General features: G+C 35.7%; 1 long non-coding RNA gene across 1 annotated transcript; it reads right to left on the bottom strand.

The window, feature by feature from the left end:
• Positions 1-5,391: 5,391 nt before the first annotated feature.
• Positions 5,392-7,383, bottom strand: LOC128921556 (uncharacterized). Its single transcript, XR_008470991.1, has 3 exons — positions 6,392-7,383; positions 6,296-6,334; positions 5,392-5,833 (listed from the first exon to the last, which is right to left on the bottom strand). It is a non-coding gene; the product is annotated as an uncharacterized LOC128921556 (long non-coding RNA).

Below are 7,383 nucleotides of genomic sequence, written 5' to 3'. Positions count from 1 at the left end.
TGATGGAGCATTTCGGCCTGACTGTGAGTGACGGTTCCGAAACTGATGTGGAAGAGGTAGCAAGCCAACGGAGTGTGCGTGAGGTTAGAGTCGAATACCACAACTTTACTCTCCGAGATGTTGAGGACGCAATGACTTCGTTTAAAGGAACAGGTCGTCCAAGTTTCGAACAATGGCTTGAGGATTTTGAGGCAAACGCATCAGCAGTGCGTTGGAACGAGCTGCAGAAATTCATCTACGCAAAACAATTATTGAAGGGTGCGGCAAAGATTTTTATAAGAAGTCAAAGCGGAATAAGCAGCTGGAGTTCACTAAAACTAGCGCTGCGGCAGGAATTTGGTATAGCATTGTCATCGATTGAAGTACACCGTACTTCACGTAGTCGTCGGAAGCGACATGGGGAAGATCTTCGATAATATTTATACGTTTTAATGGAGTTGGGTAAACCGATAGGGCTAGATGACTCAAGCCTAATAGAATATTTCATCGAAGGCATACAGGACTCAAGGTCGAACAAAAGCAACCTATACCAGGCGAAAACTATACAGGATTTGAAGGAGCAGATTAAGGTATACGAGAAGAATCGTTACAGCCAGTCACAACCCGTGAATGGGAACCAGAAGAAGGCATCGTCGTCAAACAAGGATTTCCAGAAAGCAGTTTTATTTAGCAGGAAATTGTCTGCGGTGATTCAGTATTTAGAGATCTTATACAAGACGATACTGTGGTGGCTTACATGGACGATTTAGTTATTCCCTCCAAGGATTACACTGAAGGCGTACACAGTTTGGAACGAGTTCTACGAAGAGCTAAAGAGTATGGTTTGCGGATGAAATGGGACAAATGTCAGTTTCTTATAAGTAGAATAGACTTTCTAGGCTATGTTATAGAAGATGGTTCGATAAAACCATCTGATGCAAAAACAAAAGCGATTAGGAATTTCCAATTGCCACATGACCAGAAGGCTTTGCAGAGATTCCTGGGATTGACATCATACTTTAGAAGATTTGTCGATGGATATGCAGTAATAGCCACAACGCTGTCGGATCTACTCAGGAAAGAGGCTAAGTTCGAGTTGCGTGACAAGCAGTTGGAGGCATTCCAGAAGTTGAAGTCGGCATTGATTAGCGCACCATGTTCTAATGTTGTACAATCCGAAAGCAGTGACTGAGGTACATACAGACGCTTGTATGTCCGGGTACGAAGCAGTGCTACTTCAGAAGGATTTCGACGATCAAGCGTTCCATCCAGTTCAATACATGAGTCGGAAGACAAAACCAGCAGAGGAAAAGTACCATTCGTACGAACTCGAGGTACTAGCGATTATAGAAGCACTTAAGAAGTGGAGAGTACATTTGTTGGGGATAAATTTTAAGATAGTAACAGATTGTAATGCATTCGCAATGACGATGCGGAAACGAGATGTGCCAATGTTCCTACAAGACTTTTGCTACGAGATAGAACATAGAAACGGTTCAAAAATGCGACATATAGACGCGTTGAGTAGGGTATCTTTCCTCATTATAGAAGATTCCCTAATCCACCGGCTGAAGCAAGCACAGGAAGAGGACGATTGGATACGAGCTGTTTTGAAAGTTCTGGAGAAGAGCGACTACGAAGACTTTTATATCAAACATGGAGTACTGTATAAGGATTCAGCAAGTGAACTCCTGGTAGTTCCATCAGTTATGGAAAACGAAATTATCAACATGGCACGTAGGCAAGGACACTTTTCCATCAAGAAAACGGAAGAAGCAGTAGGAAAATCATTTTATATACCAAATTTAAATAGGAAGGCAACGAAGGTTGTAAGAAGTTGCGTAGAGTGTATCGTCAACGACACGAAGTCAGGAAAGAAAGAAGGTTTCCTAAATCCAATTAGTAAGGAGGACAAGCCTTTGGGAACAATACATCTTGATCACGTTGGATCGCTGGAGTCGACAAAGAAGGCATATAACTACATCCTTGTGATGGTGGACGGATTCTCCAAGTTCGTTTGGCTATATCCAACTAAGAACACCGGAGCTGATGCAATCGTCGAATGCTTAAAGAAAAGTCCAGCCGTTTTCGGAAATCCAAGACGTGTCTGTGTTATTTAAACAGTACTGCGAGGATGAGGAAATCCGGCATTTATTAATTGCTACGGGAGTGCCACGAGTAAACGGGCAAGTAGAGCGCATGTACCAGATTATTATTCCGATGATAGCTAAGTTGGGAAACGAGAGTTCTGGAAACTGGTACAAGCACGTGGATCGTGTGCAACAAATAATCAACAGCACGCCGCCAAGAAGCACCAAACAATCACCTTTTAGAATCATGACTGGACTTGAGATGCGATTGAAAGGAATACCACATTTACTCGAACTGCTGGGGATCAGCCATCGAAGAGCTCGATGCAGAACGCGAGGTAATTCGCCAGGAGACACGACACAATATTGTTAAGATTCAGCAGGAAAATAGAAGAACAATCAACAAAAGGCGAAGAGCAGAGGTCGACTATAATAAAAACGAGCTAGTCGCCATCAAGCGAACGCAGTATGGAGCAGGATTGAGACTTAAAGCAAAATTCTTTGGGCCACATAGGATTGTAAAGAAGATTGCACATGGAAGATATGAAGTCGAGAAGTTTTTCGATATTCCCTCTATTCTTCTAAATATCTGAGAGACTTACCTATATTTTCGATATAAAATTTGTTAGAAGCACTGAGGTCCTCATATTCGATATATAGGGTCTTGAAAACTTATGGACCAATTTCGATTTTTAGAAGTGCGATGCCACTCTTTAAATGCAGTATGTTTGCAAAGTTCTGTTCCGATATCTTCACTAGTGCTTACTTTATATATTGTAAAGTAAACTATTCAGATCGACTTCAAAGTTCTGGTATGTGGGAAGTAGGCGTGGTTGCGCTCCGATTTGGACTTTTTTCACAACATATCATTGGGAAGATAATTTCAAGTTGAAAGACGTATCATACTAATATCTGGTGCGTAAATGATTTGCCTTCGATATAGCAGCGTTTGCGTCCATAGTTCTGGATTTGCTTGCAGCACATATTTCTATTTCTTCGAGAGTTCTTCGCTGCTACCATAAGTGACATAAATTAGGTTGCGTACCTTTAACGCGCCGTATGAGATTTCAATTATCTGTATTGAAAATTAATTAGAATTTAAGGCAAGACATTTATTATATTCAAAAATTATTTACGTATTCCATTGTTTAAAACAAGCTGATTTTAAATACCTCTTACCGCGGGTCGGGAAAATATTTGAAACACCAAGCTTGAGTGAGAACTATTTCATTCTAATTTTATTTTGGTTTTTTACTTACTTATATACAAATTTTAGAATTATCTTAAGAACTAATTATATATGTATGTGTGTATGTCTATATGTATATTTTATATGTTGCACGATAAGGGGTTATTTCAAATGCACACAAGCAATTGCCCAAATGTATTTTTATAACTAATAGGTTATCTTGTGCATACATATAAATGTGTTTGTTGAGTGCATGCATGTTGCATATAGATGCATGCGTGCCTCATATAAATGTATGTGCGTTGCATATATAAATGTATGTATTATATGTATGTATGTATGTATGCTCGTTAAATATATTTGAACATACATATTTATGTTCAGTGGACTGTATGTGTTCTTATATTTTTCTTATTTAATATTCTTAATATGTAGAGTAATAAAAAATGTATATATATGTATTGCTGCATAAAAACTAAGTGTGGCCTTTTGACGCCAACATACATGTTCATTTTTGAACACCATGGTTTCGCCCTTGTTGTTGACTATTGTTGGCGAAGCTTCTATTGCGTGCTTCGTATTGACAGTGAGATGAAGTATTACTGTATCACCCTCTTCAATTCCATATTTTGGTTTTAGAAAACTTATATTTTACGTTTTACTTATTTAAAAATGCGTGGTTCAATAATTTAAACTTTAATTAGTCTGCAGATCACTGATTTAAATAAAACACGCAAAATAATAACTCACAAGCAGCCATGATATAGCTCACAACAAAAGTTCTTCAAACACGAGAACTTTGGTTGTTTCTTTCTATCATTCAGAGTGCTGTACGAGAGAAGAGTTGAGGTAAATGTTTATGTACATTTTGCCCTTTGTTGCATATGTGTGTATGTAGTGGTGTTATTTCTTTGACTGTGTTGGAGTTTCAGTACCCATGACTTGCTGGGTATGGTTGACTGGATGCTGCAACTTATTTTAAGGAAATAACTGCAGAAAATGGTCTCGGAAGGCAAAGCGAGCTGCAACGCACATATGGTGCGTACAAGCGAAACTAAAAAGAGAAGCAGAACAAGGATTATGCCACTTTAGGCAGATGGGTGAGTTGATAATATCAAACCTTATGTATATACTAAACATAATATCTTTTGTTAGAATATACTTTTATCTTTTTATTATCCTTTTCAGATATTTGCAAACTTCGGAGAAAGCTTAAGCTGGATACCACCCATATACTCCAATATAGGAAGGTAGCTATACTTGGTATGGGTGCGGGGAATCCTACCAGCAGTTCTTCAAGACATACAACGGCAATCGCTCATCAATCGCACCATGCACCTAGAAATACAACACAAAATATTCTACAACAACAGGTATTAGGTATTTAATTGCAAAACCAAAAAAAAAAAAATTTTATATTCTTATTATTTAACAGAGTTGGTATTAATATGTCCATGCTTATAATATTGATTGATAATCGCCACATGGTGTAACAAGTGTGGCAGCAACAACAAATAATACATATTCAAATTAGCAACAAAAGTCAAAATCGCACAACGCAACCAACAAATAACAGGGTTTGTTATACAAATATAGATATTTTAATTATTTATAAAAAACTATACATATTTTTCAGGCATCGGATGATGTACAATAAATTACATCAGATTTTTGGAGTAGCAGTTTCACCACATATTTTCGATGTGCTAAACACAGAGTCTCCTTTTTTGCCCTTGGATCTACACAAGGGATAATTAACATAATAACAGAGCTCAAAAAAACAAAAAAACGCAGAAGTTGTTTATCCTGCTTCTGATTTGACTATGCTGAACTTACAATTTATCATTTTCAATATTATGATTGTTAATTTATAAATTTTGAACGTTCGCAATAGCACTAAATTTATTGATCTAAATGTGAAATATTGTTAAATTAGCATCTATATACAAATATATAAATATATATACAAATGAATGTAAGAATATTTGTAACAATCGTAATAGTAGTGAAATTGAATTTGTATTGTATAACAAAACAAAAAACAATACATAAAACTTTTGAGAAATTGTAAATTATAAAAATTTAATAATTAATACTAACTTTGTATGTAAAATATGTAAATTTTGTCAAAAACGTTTGTAAAAATTAAAGTTTACTTTCTACTGAAATGTTAATATATAAAAATTAATCTATAATAATTATTAAAAATATAAAATACCATACTAATTTATAAATGTAAATACCTCATACAATTAAATAAATAAAAACCTAGTGGGGTTGCGCTCCGGAAGTGCAGGCAGAAGTGAAAACTTAAACTTATGGCGCGTTTACATTTTGTTGTACAAATGTTTGTTCAGTTGATAATAAATTTAACGTTCTTTGTTTATCTCTGTATCGTTTACTATAATCTTTGTTCGCTTGTTTCGCCAATTCTGACTTATGTGGGTGTTTCTCTCTGTATCGATTATCATATTCTTTTCTTTTTTCTACTTCATTCTCATAAGTGGAGTCATCTATCGAGTTTTTTCTTTTTCGCGCATCATTTGAATCATCCGCATCCATTTTCAAGACAAATCTATAAACAAAAATAAAAATGTAGAAAGAGACAGCTGATATATACCTATGCGTATACACATATATATATATATATACATATATATATATGTACCCCACATGTTTCTCATTTTTTAGATAATTTTATTTAATAACGTGTTGCATTTGTTTATGTGCGTATCATGTACGTAACAAAATTTACCAAATGAAATAATAATTTACTTACGTGATGACGAGCAGCAGTTGTAAAAATGTATACAAAATATAGTAACACTATAGTATACAAAAGCACTACAACAATGTTTTTATTAATTCTATTAACACTTTAGATTTGTTTTTTTTTTTCTTTAATATTTAAATAAATAAAATTTCCGAACGAATGCCCATGCAAAGAGCGCGTATAGTATACATATATTATAAGAATACACGCGGAGTATATCTGTGAAAAATCTCATCTGTCGCGAGGACGGCTGAAAATGCTCACCTACAAAAGTGATTCATCAAATTTCTGGGAGGAGGGTTTCTATAAAACATAAAGTAAAATTTGAATTTTTACAACATTAAAGTTGGTAATAATTACCTTATGTTTCAGGAATTCTAAATATAGCACGGCGACGTTCTAGTCATAACATCCATGCTCTTGCTGTAGTGTTTCCATTGAACTAATTTCGGTGAATCCATGTCCTTGTAAAGCGATACAACAACGTTATGATTACTCAATACAAGGTGAAAATGAATTAAAAAAAGTAAAAGAAGTTTTTAAATTTTTACGATCACAAACATTCACTTAAAGTTACCCTTTAATTTCTGAGTTTTAGCTGCTAATGATACGGCCAACTGAGCGCCCGGTAATTCTAAAAATACTGCAACTGCTTTGCCCTCTAGCTCGTTGGCAAAACCCAGTTTACACACGTCGCGATGACAAACGGTTACAAAAGCACTAAAACCATGTCGTTTCAGTTCTTCCCGGGCTTGTGTTGAGCAAAAGGTTTAATTGCACGTAAAAAAGTGACATTAAACCTAATAACTGGTGTGTAAATGATTTGTGTTCGATGTAGCAGCGTTTGCATCCATAGTTCTGGATTTGCTTGCAGCACATATTCCATCGATTCGAAAGTTCTACGCTGCTACCACAAGTGACACCAATTAGCTTGCGTACCTTTAACGCGCCGTATGAGGTTTGAAATATCTGTATGGAAAATTTTAGAATTTAAGGCAAGATAATATTATTATATTCAACAATTATTTACGTATTCAATGGTTTCGCCCTTGATGTTGACCATTGATGGCGTAGCTTCTATTACGTGCTTCGAATTGACAATGCATTGAAGTATTACTGTAATCAGATCACTGATTTAAATAAAACGCAAAATAATACTTCGCAAGCAGCCATGATATAGCTCAAAACAAAACTTGTTTAAACACGATAACTTTGGTTGTTTCTTTCTATCATTCAGGGTGCTGTACGAAAGAAGAGTTGAGGTAAATGTTTATGCACATTTCGCCCTTTGTTGCGTATTTGTGTATGTAGGGGTGTTGTTAAGATTTTTTTGAGCGTGTTGGAGTTTCAGT

The sequence above is a fragment of the Zeugodacus cucurbitae genome, chromosome 4, assembly GCF_028554725.1.
Source record: "Zeugodacus cucurbitae isolate PBARC_wt_2022May chromosome 4, idZeuCucr1.2, whole genome shotgun sequence".
Taxonomy (NCBI): Eukaryota; Metazoa; Arthropoda; class Insecta; order Diptera; family Tephritidae; genus Zeugodacus; species Zeugodacus cucurbitae.
This window is presented reverse-complemented; position numbering and strand designations above follow the sequence as displayed.